The following is a 22,519-nucleotide window of genomic DNA, read 5'->3' on the forward strand; positions in this document are numbered from 1 at the left end:
CGTAGCATACTTATTCGTGAAACACCCTGTACTGTTATGATTTGTGTGTACTTTTCAATTCCTTGAAAGAAAATAAGATCAAAAGCGTATGTGTTTAGCTTCAGATGAAAATGAAGAATTGTTTCGCATACAGGGTGGTAAACTTAGTTTTTGAAGATATTAAGAAATACCTAAAATATGAACGTTTAAAATTCCAAATTAGATAAATAGTACGAATATTAAATGTGATGTCATTTGTATCAATCGCCATAGTGACTTCATATCAAACTCATACAAAAATCTTTGAAAACTGATAACTTCTTCCTTTTTTAACTCCCGATTAAGAAAGAGAGGTGTTATAAGCTAATCGTGTCTGCATATTCGTGTCTGCCTGAGGAATCTTATATTTCAAGTTTGACTCGAGGGTTCGGTACCCGATAACAACTAGAAGAGAGGTGATGATCCTCCAACGGCTGAGCAGAAACATAGCTAAGAATACTTTCGATCAATTTACCTTTCCAATAAAAAAAATCAAAATTGGTTCATGCTTTCATGTTCCATGATGGTATTAAGTCACAATTTGAATGCAATGACACAAATGCAATAGCAGGCATCTATCCAATTATTAAGACTTTCAATGTGGTTTCAATTATTTCAGACATTTTACGTCAAGCAATGGCGTCTTGCTTAGAATCAAAGTATCAAATCCGAAAATATAAACATTTTATATTTTGGGAATAAACATAGGGTTAAAAAATGTTAAAACTCTTTAAGAGCTTGTTTACAAAATGATGGTATAGTGAATATAATAATACAAAAAAAACATATGCAGAAGTAGTATTATATTATTTGATGATGTTTTAAAGGTCTCTAAGGAGTCACAAGGACACGAAGTTCATTGTTCAAGGTATAACAATAAACGTCAAAGGTTTAACTTTCTTTATACTTTGGTACTATTTTTTTATATATTGCAGTTGCTATAAAGTAAGTTACTAAACATTAATATCGATTTCTCTATAACATCGCTGTGAATGTTTTTCTCTAAGTTTTTTGTTACTTTACGCGGGTGATTCTGTTCTAAATGTTACTTTTTTTTATTATTTTATTGTAAAAATGAATGCCTGAGAGGATTTTGCTACAACTTCCAAAAACTTTAAAAAATATATTGGTTTAACTTATTTATTATGTTTTTCACATGGTACTTATTGACATTTTCCTCAAAGATAGTAGCTATAATTATTTGGTTTTCAATAATATCCATTTACTATATAATTTAGGCTAGTGATAAATACAAAAATTTATTAATTATGGTAGAAATCAATGGGTGATAATGCTTTCAATATTGCTTACTATTCGTTTCATTCATCTCAAGGTGGATGGCGCACGAATCATAAAAATTTAATTTCAAAAATTCGTTTAAAGTTGCTCGGCTGTTGGAGCAAGTACGGTGAATGTTTGCGGTTAGTTCAATCAGTTGCCTTTTTTGGCAAAACTCACAATAGTGTTAATTGTATAAAAATTAATCGGGGAATGAGCTTCAAAAAAGTTTTCATCATGAAGAAAATTTATCACATATTCTGTTTATGCAAAAAAAAAAAAAAAAAGAAAAACAAACATTACCTTACGTCGCTTTTCGATATTTTTAGAGAATTTTTTCACATTTACGTCATATAAATTGCTTAGTTTACGATATTTTTAGCTCATTTTCTGACACTTAAGTCAAACAAATTGATAAGTTCACTAGTACACTAGTCACGTGAAAGCCGAACCACTTTAAATTTAAAGAAAAAAGTAATTGAACCGGAATTTAATAATTTTCAACGACTATTCATATATAATAGAAAAAAAACTTTATATGTATTGTCACGGTAGTTTTATTATTGTCACAAATACAATCATTTGAAATTTAACAATTATTTTGCAAAAAATCATGATACAACTTTTTTATATTCATTTTATGCATGATTTAACTCAATAATTATTATTAAGAAAAAAATAAAATTGGAAAATTTATTTCAAAGTGAAATTTTTAATAAGTATTGAACTATAAATCATGAATAAGAGACACAGAAAAAGCTGATTTCTTTTTTTATTTCAGTTTTATAATTATCACAAAATAATTAGTTACGTGTCAAAAGCTCGCTTACGTAACAATTAAATTATAGTTTTTTCACAAAGTTTTGTATTGAAAAAATATAAGGATAGTAAACAAATTCAACCAAATATAGAATGATGTTTGAAGTATATTATGGATTTTAAAAATAAAACACAAAATTTTACATTTGCTAATAATCGGTATTCAATTTGTAAAACGCTACGTACTAGAAACGTAAAAAAACAACTTAAATTTTCATATAGGTTCATTTTAAAATTTGAGTAACTTTTTCGTGACGTTCTATATCTCCAAATATGTTCCATAAAGAAATCCACAAACTAATTACTATATGTTATATTGGCTTATTACACAGCCTTTAAGAACTTTAATGTAACCCGCTTATTTTCGAGTCAATCGAATCCCATAAGTTTTCTTACATTTAAGCTTTGATGAAGAAAATATTCTGAATACTTCATGTATCTCATTCTTTTATGATTTATTATTTGATTACATAAACAAGTTAACATATGCAATTGTTACCTTTTTCTGCTTTTATAGAGTTGAATAAAATGTACAATCCTTTCCTTTCTACCCATCTTATTTACCTCCGTATACAGGTGAATACATTCATATGACACTGATGATAATCAAAAGCAAACTTGGTTATGTTATGTCACATTACCCTCAGAGTGGTTCGGGTAGCCAATATATTACAATCACTGAGTTTGTACTATTCTATGGGTCACTAGTGTCGTGGACAGAATTCAAAAAGGAAGTTTATTAACTTAACTCGATTCTTTTTGATAAACTTGCTTTTTGAGTGCTGCCCGTCACACTGCGGTGGATTCTTTATTTGGAGATACGCTGCTAGCGGAGCCAGTTTTTATCGAGTTCAATGGGACAAGAGCATGGAAAACCCAAAGCGTACGATCTTGTACAGCAATAAATTTCAGCTAGAGGGGAATATTGGCTGTAGGCTTTACTTTAAAAATCCAAGACTCTTATTTCCACTTGTAGATAACTTTTAAGTATGGGAATTTGATCTAATGAACAGTAACGAAGTATAATGACCATTAACAAGAATAATCTGCAGTTTTCTGTGAAACAGAATGAAATGGCTGTAGGGTTTACTTTCAAAATCCAAGCCTGAGGCTCTCATTTCCACTTACAGATCACTGTTAAGTTCACAAGAATATTCTGCAGTTCCCTATGAAATGGATAAAGTGGCCTAAATATCTTGGACCTAGAAGTCATTTGATTCTATCAAACTAGGTAGATATTTTTTATTCACCAATAGTATTTTTCCATCATTGGCTATATTTTATTAAAAAACATCATATTGCTTCTATTTATGCTATCCTTATCACGTCCTGGTTTTTGTTTGTTTTTCCAAAACATGGTGATAGCTCACACAGTAACTTACCTTTAAGTCATCATCACGCTGTTATATACGAAGTTGAATTCATTCGACTGTTTGTGATTCTTGTATGTGTGAATGTTATTCGTGTAATGAATATTAAAAACTATGTGTGTGTGTGTGTGTACGTTCGTGGGCACTGTTCATGAACGGAGCAACACACAACACAACATAACGTGTTTGATAATTCCCATGATAATATACGAGAAATAACCACAAGTATATACAATGGATCTCAAAAATAAATATTTTATAAAGCTAGTGAAACCCGTACATTTTTTGCTTAATAGAGGTTTTGGAACTATAACCCGAAGGACTGAAATACCTCGGTGTACCAAGACCCGGCAGGAGTAAAGGAAGAAGAAGAAACGAAACTATCTTCTTTTATACATTTTTTGACAATTTCTCAGATTTTAAATCTGGTGGTTTTAAATCCTCCTGTAACATCTTCAAATGACTTTAGGGTATGTAGTGGCAGGTTGCGAGCATCACCTAATCCTAAGTAGTCTAGATGTTCAACACTAGAACAGTCATTCCACGCCAAACTCATCCTTCAATTTTTAGCATTTAGAAAATTCTGACACCAAATCATGACCTTGTAAAATTTAAAATGAGTATGTCAATTAGTTTATTTCAATAATACAAATAGAGTTGTAGTTTACAACAATAATAAAAATAGAGTTGAAAATATTTTTTCAAGAAATAGATACGGAAAAACCGTCATTGATGGTCGGTAAATAAGTAATATTGACCAAATCATTTTTTTCAAAAATTTTAGCATATAATTGGAGTCAAAATTAATAAAAAATGTTATCAGAAATTTTTCTCTAAACCCTTATTTTTACATGTTTTATACATGCTATAACGATCGAATATTCACCAATTGACTCGAAATGAAGTCAAATTAACAGAAAAGTTCAAACATTAACAATTCCCACAACGCAACCCCCCGGAAATTTGGAAAACCCATTTTTCGTGGATTTGCGTTGTAGAAAATGAATTTTTTCGTCCTTTTTTGTTAATTTGATTTTATCTGTTGGTGGAAATCCCATCTTTCTAACATGTATAGAACAATTATCCAATTAATCTTACCGGATTACTTACCAGCAACCTTTATTTGTATGTTCAGGAGCATCAATGACCGTATCTAAAAATGTGTTCTGGAGTTTTATCGTAAAAACAAGACATACCAGAATTCTTGACAGCTGCAATCTACCTGTTGCCTGATGCTTGAAATTACACTTCATATTTTTTTAAACTTTTTTTTGCACCCAAAATTTTTTACACAAATTTTGAAATACACTGCATATTTAATATTCGTTAAAATAAACCGAAAACTACCGCCAATGGGTTATCTTTAAACATTGATAGCAAAATACTTTTCACCTTGCATGTGCCATGAATTATCAATAAGAGAAAAAAAAATGGACATTATTTATATTTTATATTTATTAGGAATATAACGCTATTGGATCGAAGATATTAATAAAGAGTCGTGTAAATTGCCCAAGGGATTTTCTAAAAAATTATTTGGATTCCAATAGTTCTACCTCGACTAAGCAGAATTCAAGTTATTGAGTTTTTCGATTAATCGAGAATTTAATTTTCAAATAAAAATATTAGCAAGGATAATAAATGAGAACTCTAGGATATCTTGAAATAAATTTCGATTTTTGCCACAATTTCCTAGATCAATTTTTTTGTATTATATAAATACGTATTTCGATCACCAAGTAATCATCATCAGTATGACTGACACTAGCTAATCGTAATTACTCTTATTGTGTATGTTACTCTTTGCTTATTTGGCGGCGAACTGCAAAAAAATTGATCTAGGAAATTGGGAAAAATCGAAAATTATTTGAATTTTCAAAGCCTAAAATAACCATTTTCAATTTCTTTGAAATCTCTTTATTTTATTATTTTATAAGCCCCAGTTTCGGGAGATTATTGACCGTAAATATAAGAAAAACAAAAAAATTTTGGTGTCATGCAGCCATTATAGAGTTGATCAGCTTGTGATTAAGTCGAAAAGTTAAATTAGCATTAAGTTTTTTATTTTCTAGCATAATCTAGACATTTTTCCAAAATTGTTTTTCCATTCTCGATAGCAGTCTGTTCAATATCATCAGCTATTTAGTAGGTGAAAAGTGCTGCTAAATTACTTCGTGGCATTTGATTATGTCTTAATTAGTAATTAAACTGGTTTAAAAACAAACCAGTTTTTAAAACAAACCGATTTAAAGTTTCTTTGTATTAAAAACAAACCGATGCCTTAACTGTTGAATCTCTCTATATACCTGAAAATAAAACACGGCCACGGGCTTAGAATAATATGAAAAAAATCGTAAAAGGTATGGTAGTTTCAATTCAAAAAAGGAAAAGCTTTTTAATCGCAAAAATTTAAACCATTTTTATAAAATGATAATGAAAAATAATGATGGATATTTTAATAAATTTCTGGAATAGAAAAACACAAATTAATATAAACCATTGACAAATAAAATTTAATACGAATACAAATATCTGTTCGAAGAGAAAATATTCGATAGAAATAAATAGAGATGAATCGACATTGTTCGAAACAGTAAAATAACTAATTGTTTTAACACCCATTTTAATCTAATATTATCTATAAAACAACATATACATACATATACATATAAGACAAAAGGGTAGATTACCCGATACCATTCCCATTATCTATTCCAGTCACTATCGCGTATCTGTTACCCACTCACAGTACTAAGCTGAAGTTTAGATGGTTTTAATCTTATCATCGATTTAAATAATTTATATGATTTCAAATTTTCAAATACTGTTTAAATATACCTGGTGTTCTTTGTCTATAAATAATTTTGTATAACCTATGTAAAAACTTAATTATTATTATCAATTTATTAGCCTAGACTATGGTAGTTTTGATAATTTAACTTCCTTGATTTTAAGTATTTGAAATTAAGTAATGTTGAATTATGTACTGCAAAAACGATGTTGATGGCAAGATATTAGTCTCATTATCTCTCATAGTTTACTCAAAATGTTCATATAAAAAGTCCAAAAATTTTTCGCACATTTCAGGATCTTTAGTAAAAAGATATTGAATTGGATGCTAGGTACTTGGACAAAGTAACGTCTTTAATAGTCGAATACTATTTCATAGTAAAAAAAATACTTAATCTAAATTTCATACTTAGGTAAGGTTGTGTTGTAGAGGCTGCCTTGTTCGGGTCGGGACATATTTTGACACTTGAAGAAGGGATTATCTAAGAAGGAGCCGCTACGTTTTTCAATTTTTTGGCAAAACAAACTTTATACTAATGATAGTTTAGCTAAATCAGTCCATCCCACCTTTCAGAACTCTCTATATATTAGATAAATATGAAGCTATTTTGCAGTTTCTATGTAAATTGTAATTTAATACCCCATAGAAATTCCTCAAAAAAACAGTGGTCCCGAAATTATTATTTTACATTTTTAACCCCCAAACTAAAACTACAAACTTACTTAAACTTACTTAAATATTTTTAGTTAACAGTTTAGTTTCAGTTATTTTTAATCTCCGAACTAAAAAAAGGGGTGGTATTAGTTTGATCGCTATGTGTGTGTCTGTCTGTGGCATCGTAGCGCCAAAACAGAAGAACCAATTTTCATATTTTTGGTTTCATGTGAAAGGTAATTTAGGAGAGTGTTCTTAGTTAAGTTTAAAGTCTGAGATTAGGGTTCTGTACTCGAAAAACTAAAAAATTGACGATGATCTTCAAAATCGATTCAGCTTGGAAAAGCCATGACATACAATTTTAACATATAAATTATTACTATGGAAATGAATTGTCAAATAAACCTGGCTCAATTCGATTTAAAAGGTGAAATGGTAAAATAATTAGGAAATTCAAAACAATAATTCAATTGAACAAAGTTTACTCAAACATTTCAATTTCAATTAAAATATTTCAAAAAATTTGTCCCAAAAAATGATTAAAAGTGTTTATCTGTGCGTCTGTGTGTTTCTTAGTGGCATCATAGCCCCTAAACATTCGAACCGACTTGATTGAGAACATTTTATAGCTTAGATCGGTTTCCAAGGAATAAATCGCATTTGTCGGATTTTTTTTAAATTTTGTAAATTTCACTTGTCTAATTCTACGTGCTTTGACACCCAAAGTCTCAAACTTGAATGAAAAAAAATAAAAAAAATATGTATACATAAAATCTTCAGAATACAAATTTTAAAATATAATTTTCTTAGTAGACATCAGGTATATTTCAGCTATAAATATAACTACAAGCAATTAAATCCATATAACAGTAAGATAATAGATTTTCTCTCGAAGCAAACAGAAATATTTTCCATGATTATATTATATATATGTATTATATATATATATACGTTTGTATTAATACACGAATATATTATGTACGATAAAGTTTTACTTATGTATTATATTACGATTTCAGATTAAATATTAACATTAATATTTCATTATTTGTTTTAAAACTAATTATCGACGTACAATTTAAATTGATCTGTTCGATATATAATTCTAATCGTAAAACTTTATTTCGAAATTACTGTTCTACTTTTTGTTTTTAATAAAAGTTTTAGCTCTGTTTTTATAAAGATTATTTTAATTTTTTTTTCTTCACGTTAAATACTAAGAAATTAGAAAAGGAACGAATGATCAGTTTGTTGCAATGCATACGTAATTCAAAGCATTTCTTTTTAGAAGTCAAAGAACTGTATAATTGTTTTTTCCTAATTGGCGAGTCCATGACCTTAGGATAGCCCCTGAATTTGAGGAGCTGATAAATGAAATGATCAGCGGAAAGGTGGTAAAACACATATGGTATCACAATGGGCTCTATCTATATTCCTTCGTGAACAGCCAATATAACCTTACCTAACCTAACCTAAGGTGACTTATTTTCATTACTGAGTAAAATAATTTTAACCTAATATAAGATTTATGACTCGGGCTGCAACAGAGTTAGTTTGGTTGACATAAAATCTGTGGCAGAACTCACAATGTACCGAAGTCACTGACTTGCTAAATCAAATTTAATAAGAAAATGAGTTATTCTGACGTCCACGATAATGAATACTTCATGATGACAACTCACTGATCTCTATATAACTGGATAGACGATCCCATTAATTTAAATTGATCAAATTTGAAGTATAAAGTAACACCTCCAAATGAGTGGGTAGAACTAAGAAAATTTGAAATGGAAATCGAATGAAGTCGGAATAAATTTACACTTCATACGATGTTCATTTAGTTTTCAGTCACTAGTTTTGGGGCGTGGGAAATGCTTCAATTTTAAGCACTTAAATTTATTTTACGCCATAGAGATCCTTTATCTAGTTATGTTGAGATCAGTGTGATAATTTGAATAATAAACGCTTTTAGTTAAACACTCAAGTAGTTAAGTAGGAATAACTTTCAAAATTGACGACTTAAGGAATAATCGTTTATACTTTTATACTAGCGTTTTAGGTAGTCGTTTACTTTTATACTAACGTTTATACTAACGTTTTAGGAGGTCTTAACACTACTTGATGGAGGTCCTATATCAAAGACCTGGCTATTTAGGATAAACATTTCAAAAAATCTACTTTTTCCTCCTGGTCTTATTTTTACTGAGAAAATGAAATATTTTAGTGGACATGATTTTTAAAGTCTACATGTTCTACGTTGCACAAAATTAATGTAATGGCCCTTAATCAATTTTACTTCAAAACACTTGAAAGCATAGTAAGAATTGTAACCTCTTCGAAGAATCATTTACAAAGTTTCTTTTTTATCTCATGTCAGAGTAAATTGAAGATTGTATTTTTTTTTCTATTTATAAAATCATTTTATTTATACAGTAAATATATTTTTAAATTAATTTTATTAAATATATTATTAACGCCCAATAAACCAATATTCTTATCATTATTATCAGCTACATATTAGACAGACAGTAAGTATATAGTGGGAAAATTAATTATAATCATAAATATTGTTTATAATATTATTTATTCAATGTATGTAAGATACCTTCTATAGTTTTACTATAATTTTAAGATAGAATTCCATAAACATGGCAAATAATATTGATAACGCCTTTAATAACAAAACATAACAACCACAAATACATGTATTTGTAAAATACAGGATGAGTTAGGGCTGTCAGGCTAAAATATAATGTGAAGTAGAGGAGTGATTGATTTTGAAACGGTTGTTATACCATGTATATATGAAATATACATAGTATATTAAGTTTAGTCCCAAGTGTGTAACGCTTAAAAATAATAATGCTAGGAAAAAAATTTTGTCATAGGTGTTCATAAAATCACTTAATTAGTCCATTTCCGGTTGTCCGTCCGTCCGTCTGTGGACACGATAACTCAAAAACGAAAAAAGTTATCGAGCTGAAATTTTTACAGCGTACTCAAGACGTAAAAAGTGAGGTCAAGTTCGTAAATGAGCATCATAGGGCAATGGGGTCTTGGGTCCGTAGGACCCATCTTGTAAACCGTTAGAGATAGAACAAAAGTTTAAATGTAAAAAATGTTCCTTATCAAAACATAAATAACTTTTGTTTGAAACATTTTTTCGTAAACATCACTGTTTACTCGTGAGGGCGCCAATTAGGCGGAAATTTTATAATATGTACTATACTTGATTATTAGTTATGTGTGTGCCACATGTTTGTATGTGTAATGTGACAAAGAAATTAACACTGACTATGAATGGTACTTAAACAATTAAGTCAGTCAATTGTTTGTTTTCACTTGTTTTTCCAAATAATTTTTTGATTTCTTAAAGTAGTCCGGCTGTTTGAGCAAGAACGGTGAATGTTCATTTTTTTATGCGATAAATGATAGTTCAAAATCCCTTGATCACAATAAACACAGTTTCGGGGGGGGGGGGGGTATCCACTTGCGAGATAAAATTTTGAATTATTTCATTTTAAAATTGTGATTTTTCACACAATACACAGGAAAATTAATCGGTGATTGAGCTTCAAACAAGTTTTCATCATGAAAAAAAAATATATCATAGATTCTGTCTTTAATCTGCAAAGAAAACATTACCTTACGGCGTTTTCCACACAGAGAGCATAAAAAAACTTTGGTTTTTGATGCTTTAACGATATTTTTAGAGCATTTTATTACATTTACGTCATACAAATTGCTTAGTTGACTACACAGTTGGCTACACAACAGCCGGACTACTTTAAAATAGGAGAAATGGGATGATATAATGATGCATTTAAGGAAAAATATATGTTAAAGTCAAACTATTTATAAAATGTGTATGTAAATGTATATTACTCGTTGCGTGTAGCAACATTTTTTGAACGCTCACGAACACACTTATAACTTATCGTTTCAGTATAATGTTAATTTGAGTTTTCACTCAATGATTTCATCATTTATATGATAATATTACCTTTAACCGTAATCATTATTTGTAAATATAGGCAATATTATTTTACAATAATGATACATTCACACAACATTTTATGAAAATTACAATTAATAATGTAATAAGTGTAAATAAGTATTTTATAGTCAAATTATTCGAAATATGCGTAGCTCAGAAATCGTTATGGTTCTTGCTCCAATATTAGCAGGTTTTTGAATATTTAGATTTATACATTTTTGTCCTGACGTACCTATCCTCCCTCAGGTACACCCATGTTGTAGATATACATGAAGGAAAATATCAAACAAAAACGAAGATAGGTAAGTAACTAAATGATACATCTTAGGTCACAGCTTAATAGTATTTTTGTGTAAGATTTCAACGAGTATTACAGATCTTAGATTTATTGTAATTAATTAAAAAACCTAACATATCCTGTATTCTGAGAATGAATTGTGGAACATGTATATAAAATCCAATAGAAACTAATTGGATTCATTGTTAATATGCAGAAATAATTACATGCTTTGGTTATAGAAAATACAACCATATCGTCTGTGTTCAGAATATAATAGTGGAATAAATGGTGTATGCTACTAAATACTGTATGGGACATATGGGAAAGTCGTCAAGGTTGACCATACTTTTCACTCTTGTTTAGAGCTTCCAATAAAGATACTGCTTGTATAATAAAATTTAGCTTGGTGAACAATAACAACAAGTGAAATTTACAAAATTTAGAAACCCCGACAAATTTTTCGGGTACTGGCTCCTAAACTCGCTCTTAAAAGATAGCTAAGATTACTCTCCATTCAATTACCTATCACACCAAAAATATCAAAGTCGGTTCATCCGTTTAGGCGCTAGGATGCCACTTCTAGGCAGGCAGAAAGACACACACACAAAGCGGTCAAATTTATGACACTACTTTTTTAGTTCGGGGGTTAAAATAGACATTTCAAAAAGAAAACCTTCTAGTAAAGGGTGATCTCTCATTGAAACTTATGTGGAAAATGAACTGAAAAGTCAAATTTTTTGAATAAATCAAAAGTCAAATTTTTTGAATTATTAAAATTGCTTTTCTTATCGGAAATTACAAATCGAAAGGATAAATTGTTTGCTGTTACTTTTCAATTGCATAGATGAAAATATGTCTAAATATGACCGTAAAGTAGTTCATTGTAGGATTTTCGAAAAATGGGGTAGCTCTTAAATGTGAAAATGATACATTCAAACTTTGATGATCCGATTGATTTGGCTACTTGTTATGAAATGTATCGTTAAAATGAATACAAAAAATGTTATGGTCAACTTTTTCTGTACCGAATTTTAAGCAAAATCCATTTATTTTTGTTTCCTACCATCGGAAATTTTGTCCTTGCCTCATGTCACAATTCTATTTCTGTATTTGGTAAATTTTAAAAATCTTTTCCTAAATTTTATGGCAAAACACATGTATTACATAAGCTTTCCAAACAATTAACAACAACACTTTTCAAAACAAACCTACAAAAATTTCACAATGGCTAATATTCAATTTATAAGAAGAATGTTTTCCAACATAAAAAGTTTAAATTACCTAGACAACTTTTCCCTACATACAAACCATAATAATAGCAGCAAGCAATATTATTAATATTATTTATCCTTAAGAATTTTCATTTCATTAGTTTTCACTTGTTATTTTAATTTTCCAACCCTTTGGTTTTGTTAATAATGATTTTCACAAAAAGGTATATCTATAAAGTGATGTAAAATTCATATCTATGAATGTGAAAATGTCTAGCATTTTATGTGAATTTAATTTTTAATAATATCAATATGTGTTGAGATATCTATCGAAATATCAGGTCCATTTGTGGTGTTGTTGTTCCAAACAATAAACAAAAATGCTATTATTGTTAGTAAATGTTTTCTTCATGGAAAACGAACTTTTCTACATGCATTTATTATTGCAAATTGAATATCCCACATCAAAATTTGATAAATCGAATACTAGAGAACTATATTGAACAAATTATGACCCATATGCTGTAATATAAAAAAAAAAAAAAAAAATACGTGCGTGAATCACACTTTAAACATCTAGGACAAGCTCAAATAAAATCGAGGGAGGCTAATTACTATTAAAACACATCTTTTTAACCACCGGACCTAAAAAAGGGGTTTTATAAGTTTGAGCTTTATAAGCAAGTTAGCCGATTTTGATATTTTTGTTTCGTTTGAAAGGTAATTTAGTAGAAAGTATTCATCTTTTAAGTGCGAGCTTAGGGTTCCGTATCTAAAAAATAAGCGATGATCCCCCAAATCGGTTCAGTCTCGAGAAAGCTCTAAGGAAAAAGCTAATTGATTGGAAAGTGCTCTTAGATATGTTTCAAGTGCCAGTTTGGGGTTCCATACCCGAAAAATTTGTCGGGGGTTTTTTAAAATTTGTAAGTTTTTCTAAGTTTTTGTCCCGTTCCAAAAACATCATTTTTCCTTTAAGTATTAATTTTATTTTTGTTGAAATATTCCAGCTATTACTTTGTAACTCTGTATGGTATCAGAAAGTTTGTTAAAATTATATAAAATTGTATTAGTTAATTTAGAAACAAATCACATTATAAGTATTTATATATGGTTGCATGAGATGCTTATTTAGACAATGTGTCCTAACATCATCTAAAATAAATGGAGAAATATGGACAATACAATGTTTTGTTTGGAAAATTGTAAGTTCCATAGACTAATGAAAATTATTATTTGAAAAAAATACTGGTAATCGCAAAAAAAACTCAACATTATTTCCATTCAAAACTATAGAAAAATCACCGCATAGTATCTTTTATCCCCTCTTGCTACCACCTAATATAGCACAATTTTCCCGAAATGAAGTCCGTGTTTAACATAAAGTGTAAAAGCTAACATCATCACGAAAAAGTTGAAATCAGCTTGGTCAAATTTGGGTTACTACTTTTCTTATTGAAATTAGGTCAGGATGTCTTCTCGTCAGGTGAAAATTACTGGCTTAAAAATCATTTAACACAATCTTTTTGAAATAGCAATATTAGTGTGTAATTTATAGACAGTTTTGCCGTTGCTGCTACTAACAACTGAACAGATACTTTTTTTATACTTAATTTAAAAAATTATTTAATTATTTCAAATCGTTTTTGTAATACCATAATTTTAGTATAAGTCAAAAATTCCGTTGATCTACTAAAACACATTCCTATTTCATTCCTATTAAAATTCAATAAGACAAAAATATAAAAATCTGTAAGGAACTCAGCCTACTAAAGATTCACTCTCGGAAATGTTGGCACGTCTCGTAAAATATTGTGAATACAAAATTTTTAAATATTAGTATAAGATCGAACTTCTTGCATCTGACAACCAAATGAGTCATATTTTTTCTGAAAGTTTATTGATTTTTAAATTCTATCACAGTATTTCTATCGAAAAGTGTTCATGCCTATTTTTACTTAAATTAATTTTCATCAATTTTTTTCATAATGGTTTTTTGCAGTCAAGCCTATTTCATTATTTTCGTAATTTAATTATCTTTCTTCTGATACCAATTTCAATTAGTTATCGGTGTAGATCTTTTCATCCAATACCGTTCTGTTAATTAATCGCATTGGTACCAGGAGAAAAATAATTTAATTACGAAAATGATGGTATATTATTGCCTGCAAAAAACCTTTCTTGAAAAAATTGAATAAAATTAATTTGATTAAAAATAATCATGAACACTAGAAATATATAGAAGTGATAGACAAAGTATGATAGAAGTGTTTAAGAAGAATAAAATTTCATTAAAAATATGTCTATTCTGGTTATCAGAATTCTTAATAATTCTTAAATAACGTCTCTAAGACTATATCTATATCTCTAGACTATTGTTTGGTAACTCTATAATTACAAATTTTCATCCAAGTGCATTATGACGTAAGCATTTTACTGTTATGAGAGTTCGAATGAATGGAACTTTTACAGTTTATAAAACTAAAATTCCTATAAAAAAATATTGTTATTAGTTTAGAAACAAACCCAAAATGAATTTTAAAAAGTAATGTTATGATTATTATTATTTTTATAGCATCATTAGTATATCTATACTGTATGATAATTAAAAATAATTAATAAATGAGATGCAGTATGCATAAATTTTTATAACAATTTTTTTTCAGTTAATGTCCTATTAAAGGAAAATAAGCTATTGGTTACTGAGCGAATACCATTCGCGCCAGCTATTTTTTTGGATTTGTCTTCACACCTCAAAGAATATAATTGTTATTTGCGGAAAAAAATATCGGCCACACTATACTATGACGCAAAATGCAAGGGACACCGTCAAACAGTCAATGCGAGTGTAAACAATCACGGTGAACACACAAACACAATGAATTTTCTAAATCCCATAAGAAAAAAATTTGATTTTAATTGATCTATTTAATTATTTGTTTCAAGAACTTCATGCCCACTTCGTAAAAGTATTTGGGGTGTCTATTTGCCCTCGAATAGATCTCCCTTCCTTGCGTCTTGACACTACAAATATATTTATAAACACACAAGCTATTATCTTTTTTAATACATTACAATTGTGCTTCAATTAAAGATACTTGAAAAAGAAAATACATTCGCACCAAGACTCGAACTCGGAACTTTTGGATTCATTCCAAGTGTCTTAGCCAGTTGGGCCACACGAGCTCTAGAGAGTGTAATGTTTTCAACTAATCGGATTTTTGTTTGTTTGTCAAGATTTTTTAATTTATTTATTATTTATGTTTTGTAGACTTTTAGTTCACCCTAATAAAATGAATTTTTTTAAAGAATCAATGGAATCATTTTATCAAATTACGTTAGTAATTTTTAAGAGGAAATTTGTTTAGTTTATGCAACTTCTGAATAACGATATCTTTTTTTTTTTTAAATAAAATATATGCACGTTGGTACATTGAAATAAGTTAATTGGTCGTCATATTATAATTATGATTTTTTTAAAGCTTTATGCAGATAATGTAGAATTCTGTAATAGTGATAATTAAAATGGAAGCGCAATGAACTGAAAGTATGTACGTTTGAAGAGGTATAATATTGTCATCATTATATTGTTTATTATATTACTCGGGTAAAATCACGACCCTTTTAATAATGAACCCAGCATACATTGACTATAATTATTTTTTCATTGCTAAAAATTTATGTTATTCGGTAGTAACCGCAAATTTAATTTTATTTAAATATAATATTTTTATTCTGCTTTTAATGTTATCAAAACTGTACACTACAGAAGTACGGCAGTTTGATCTTTGAAATGTTCGGAACAAAGTTTTTCCTTTTAAATGAATATCATTGTATCTTTTTACCTTTTACAGGGAGCGGAAGGAGTTAGCAGCTGTACTTCTGGTTTTAAAAAGGTTGAAATACAAATATGTGATCAATTTTCTCTGAGAAATGAACACCCGACCACTTTAATTTATGAAAAAAATTGGTATTTTTATCAATTATAAGTTTGCCCCCTTGCGGGAATTTTCATAGATGTACACAGTTGTAAGGGACAGTCCTGGGGTGAGACATGTTCAGACCATTGGGTTCGTTGTGATACTAACTATTAAGACCCAACAGGAGTGTTTTGACGTCAAAAGAATCCACATCGGATAGATCGTGAAAGTCAGGCTGACTCAAATGAGTCCCTATTTTCATATCAAGAGCTAAATAGTGACAAAGAAGACGACAAATTGTTTCTACTTCATCCCCTCAGCTCTGGCAATAATCGTGATACACTGGTAGGCCCAGTCGCTCAGCGGGCTTGGTAGTGTCTTGCGATAGTCGCAAACATTTTGCTCAGAAAGACCGTTTTTTTAGAGCAGCTTGCAGTTCCCATTTTTTTACATGCCAAATACAAAATTAATGGTTGTCAATAATACTAGAACCATTTCTCAGAAAGAAAGAATATTCATCCGCCAAATAAAAGTTGTCACTCACTTGTTTTCGTGTTGATTCGGTGCTGAGAATAGGACCTTTTTTCAAATTAGATTGTGGACAAAAATACATAATAATATCAACTTAATTACATTTTATTTCCTTTTTCAAACAGTTGAATAAACAAAACTGTCATTTAAGAGAAAATTTTACCTAAAAATACCTTTTTCTTAATACTATTGAAATTTGTATAATATAGACGTACCTATAACAATTATTGTAAAACGAAAATTCAAAATGGTTGAATAATTCTAAAAATAAATTAATGCTTTTATTTATTTAAAATACAAAAACAAAAAATGTAAATTATATTTCCATTTCAGTACTTTACCTACTCTTGAAGGATTATAAAAAAAAAAAAAACAAGGAATCATGTCAATATCATAAAAGCTATCTCATATAAATGTTTCAAAATTAATTCAACGAAAACCGCTTGATAAAATTGGGTGAAAAATATAACAAATGAACTGATTCTATCGATATCGATTGAGATGTATATCCATTAAAATTTTTTTTATATATAAAATGGGAAAAAAAATAAATTAAAATTTAAGCTTACAATTTATAAAAAATAATAATCGAACAAAATTTTTCTTTTTAACACAAAATCTTTTCTCAATCTATAAATAAATCCACGATTAGTTAATAAAATGAAAAAAATTCAGGTATCAAAAATATTTAAAAGTTATGAGAGATATATATTTCAACTAGGTAATCATTTTTTGAAACGATTTAATATATAACCATTTTCGGACGGATATGTCCCAAATTTGGCTAATGTACAAGTTGATGTGTGAGTTAGCGTTAAAAAAAAAAGTTTTCCTACCCTTTTATTCTAGAAATAACAAATACAAAAGCTTAAAAATGTGTTATAGCATTAAATATTAACATGATTTTTTTTAGACAGAATTGTACATTTTTCAAAAGATTTTAAAATACCTGCAGATGCGGAGTTTTAAATATTATGAAGCAAAGGATGTCCGATAAGCTGGGTGCATTGCCCTGATGGTCTGCAGTTTGAATAATTTTCAAATATATTTTACCTAAGAAACTACAGGGTGTGCTATTAAGTTTAATATAAAGGGATACTGAGATTTCAGTTGAATGGAAGGTAAAACAGTTTTAGTTATGTATTTTGAAAAAATTTTGAAAGCGTTTTAAATTTTTGCTTTTTTAATTCTTTAAGACTTTGGAATCTTTTTGAGTTTTGATTATTTTTGACGCTGTTCTCTGATGGTCAACAATCACCTTTTTTTAGGGTTCCGTACCTAGAAGGAAACTATCGACAGCTCTATTACAAAACTGCACTACCCATCTGTCAGCTACCTATCTGTCATCATATCTCATAAACTGCAAAAGTTTAACAGCCAAAATTTTGAAGGAGTGTGTATTACCATATCCGCTAAAGCAAACCGGTCCAATTCGAATTTAGGGTTCGTACGAATGAAAGGAAATTATGTAAGACTAAATTTCCCATATTGAATATTTAACTTAAGTACCTCTGAAAATTTTCATTGGCCATAAAAAATTAATCATACGATCCCATAGTATAAAGTTTAGCAGTTGGTTATATCGAATAACATGCATTTTTGAAACTGTCTATTCTCATGTCTACATACATTTCAAGAATGTTTCTAAATATACACCCGGTATTTTTTTTTCAAACTGACTTCAAGAATAGAGGTAAACAAATATTCTATTTTTACACTTGTACTCGGTCAAGGACGTTTTCCTTTGCTTATTTTCCCCACTAATCCTCTTCTAGTACTTTAAATCTGTTTTTTTGCCTTTTATTATTTGTTAAAAAATACAACAACAGAACGTAAAAAAGTTTTCTTTTTTATTTCGTTTAGATGGAGAAAAATTGAAAAAGATTTTTTTTAAAGAAAAAACTTAGATACTTAGAATGTATGTGTGTATTTATGTTTGGAGTATAGTCCCAGGGCACATCAACGTACATTTATATACAGAAAAAAGGAACAAAGAAATTTTGAGCCTTACTTCGTTAAATATTGTGCATTCTTATTACACAAAAGTAAAATAAATAAAAAATCTATTTACTTGAATGGTTTTCGACCCCATGGCTATAACACCATCTGATCGTTGAAAGCAGGTACGATTAAGATTTTAAGATAATATTATTATAAATAAGATTATCGAACGCTTATCATGCTGATCCTGGTCAGGATACTAGGATAAAATTATTTTTTTGTCATCGGTACTTGATAATAATGCAAATTTTCAACTCAATCAGACGTCTAAAAATTGGGAAAAATTCCTTTGAAAGATTTCGTAAAATTCATACATTCGTACATACAGATCAAGTTAATAAACGAGTGATAAAAAGTTGGAAGTTAAAGCATAATTAAAAACACACCAATTTCTAGAATTGTATTTTTCAACGACAATGTAGGTTGTGTGCACCGGGTCTATAATTTTCAAGCAGTTAATCCCTTATAGCTACACAGAATACTTCAACCGTCTTGAACAGGTGAAAATGAAAAATTGGGTATTTTAAGAGCGTGTATTGTTTAACAAATGTATTTTTATGTTATAAACAGTAATTTGATTTTTTTTTGTTCTCGTTTGTATTTTGTGGTTTTTTTTTGTTTTTTAAAGAAAAAATTAAAGAAAATTGTTGTGAAATACGAATATAAGTTTATTTTACTTGATATGTACACAATGTCTCAGAATAAATGTTACCAAATTAATCTTTATATATTATTGTCTGGAATATTTTTCTTTTGTTAGAATCATGTTTAGTGTAATAATCGAGCCAACGATATTTATTTGGGCTTCAGTAAAAGAAAAATAAGAATAAAAATCAAAAAAGCATCGCACTATTCTAATTCAGATTATTATACAGCGTGTCCTTTTTTAAGCTGATATATGCTTGAAACTCGATAAATAAATTTAATCAAGGAAAACGAAAAATGTTCTTTTAAGAAACACACATTTAATAACGGTATCGAATTCGATCTTAGTTTTAGGTTCAATTAAAACCTCAGTCTGATTCATAACTGACAAATATTAGATGAACGCTGTAAATTCTTTATAAATACGTAACCTTTTTGTGTTTGAAAAAATCGCTTTCAAGGATCAGAAATAAGTAATAATCCCTTAATGTCAAAATTATTCATAACTTATAAACCCCTAAAATTTCACAAATTGTAAAAAAAAACAGGTTTTTGGTCAAAAATTGATATAAAAATGGAAATATAATAAAATAATTTATTTTCTTGCGTACTGGTTTAAGCTTTTATAAACAAAATGCGCAAATATTTAAGTCGATAGGTCAAATAGTTTTTTCAGAATCGTGGAAACCATTTAAAAAAATCACATTTCCATGAAAACACATTAAAAAATTTTAAATGTATATTATCAAAATAAAAACCTAGTATAAGTTAACGATTCCTGGATTCCAAATAATTTTTCATATGATTTTTCCTGTTTTTGTCCTACAAGTTTATAGATTTTAGTTTTTTAGAACTGATTGGTGTAATTAAATCATGATAAAAATCGGTATTTTTTGTTCCATACTGATTGTCTTATATGATTTGTAACTTCAAAAATAATACGAATTTTACTTTATAATTTTGGCAGTTTATTCTAAGCACAATAAACAGTACAATTGAGTAAAAAATCGATTAGCAAAGATCCCTTTAGGTACTTGAACACTTAATAGCAAAGTAAGAAATAACGTTTTAACATGACCTTTCAATCTACATTGATCAAATTGAGCTATAATGCACTTGTACCCTTAGAAAATAAGAGCTCCTCTTCTTGGGTTCAATAATTGGTATATAGCGATGATTATATTGATTTCTTAATGTCTTAATAAACAACACCGAAAAAATATATCATGACTTTCCTTCTTTAATCAGAATAAATTACTTAAGAAATAAGTTATGATATTCGGAAATCAATACAACACTATAGATAATAAAAATATCCCCATATGATATATAAATTATGAAACAATCAGAAATAAAAATGAAAGCTCCACCCATATCATTATAATCTTATAAATAAACAAAGATTATATAGATTTATATTATCGATATGTATTATATATAAATTTTTTTCTTTGTTATATCAAATACCAAATACTACGTAGTAGGTACTATTCGAGTAGTATTTTTTTTGGGATCAAAATCGTAAAAATGGTTATAAAAAAATATACCCATTACGATAATCCAATAGGTTGAAGGATAGTTATTATATGATATGCCTTTCTTATTTATACACAGATATCATGTTTATACAAACAATTACAGTTAAACTGTATCAAGTAATTCTTAAAGGGTCGCTTTATTAGCTCAGTTGGTTAAGGCGTATCCATTTTCGATCCGTCTCCGGTATGCTTAGGGTAGCGGGTTCGATTTCCGCCGTCGCAACAAAATTAATTGAATTAATAGTTATGATGGACTGGTGTAGTGCATAGTATATGCATGAAGGAAGTGCACTCAGCCTCTGAAATTGAGGAGCTGATAAATGAAATTATCAGCGGAAAGGTGGTAAAACACATATATGGTATCAAAATGAGTTAAATGTGTCCTTCGTGGACAGCCAAAATATTTATTGTGCTGTTTATTGTCATAGAATGTTGAAAATAATTTCTCCTATGAGTCTCTCAAAGATGACTAAATGCTGGAAGCGGTCAATTTAGAGTATTAAGTTTGATTCGAAACGCATCAAGGTCTTACCAATATTCATGAATGATAGAAATTTTTATTTTCTGCGTTTTAATATAACAAAAGCTCTTCCTATGAAAAATTCATTTTATTTAAAACTAAAAAAGTTATGTATATCAAATATGGTGAAAACGATAAGAAATTCAGATCACATTTATATGTATATGTTATTCGTATTTTTCTTAACAAACTCTTTCATTTGATTTCCAATACTATCTAATTATCTTTCATTTGATACCCATAAATATAGAATCCGCCACATTCGATTTAGACTGACGCCACTTAGCTAACCATGAATTTTCATCCAACCTTAATGTTTATGCGAAATTTCAGCTAAATCGGTTGAAGATAGCTGCTTTAAAATTCGGTAGCAAGATTTATAAATAGGTACATACGTCACGAATAAGTTGATTTCAAGACGGCTCTATTTAATATATTTCTTTTCTTCTTTCTGTGAGAACCGTTGCGGTTTACTATCTTTACTAGTGTGTATTCCCGAAAAAGCGGCAGAAATATCTCAGTTGCTTTGCTTACGCGCATCTAGCGTCAGTTCATCTAAGTTCTAATTTTAATAAAAAATTATGTATCCGGAATTCGGGAGTCTTAAAATAAACTCTCGAAAACCTTGCCAGCTCTCATGTTCGATTTCTGCTAGTTTCTTGTAGTTTTTCACGTCCTGCTTATTCTTTGAATTGTAACTTCTCAAATTTCATTCGTATATGTAAAGTTTCTCTGTATTTGAAAGAAAAAGAAAAATTTTTATCAGCACTTTTCTTTCATTCAATATCTATTTATATTAAGGATATATAAATATACAGGATAATTCAGTATCATAAATCCAGGCATTTTTTTACCAAAAGGTACATTAAGATATTTCTTACAAGAGTACCGTTAAGGGTGGGGAATGCATTTCTGGCATCAGGTTTTTATAATTGCATGATTTTTTGTA

Source organism: Chrysoperla carnea, chromosome 1, assembly GCF_905475395.1.
Source record: "Chrysoperla carnea chromosome 1, inChrCarn1.1, whole genome shotgun sequence".
Classification (NCBI taxonomy): Eukaryota; Metazoa; Arthropoda; class Insecta; order Neuroptera; family Chrysopidae; genus Chrysoperla; species Chrysoperla carnea.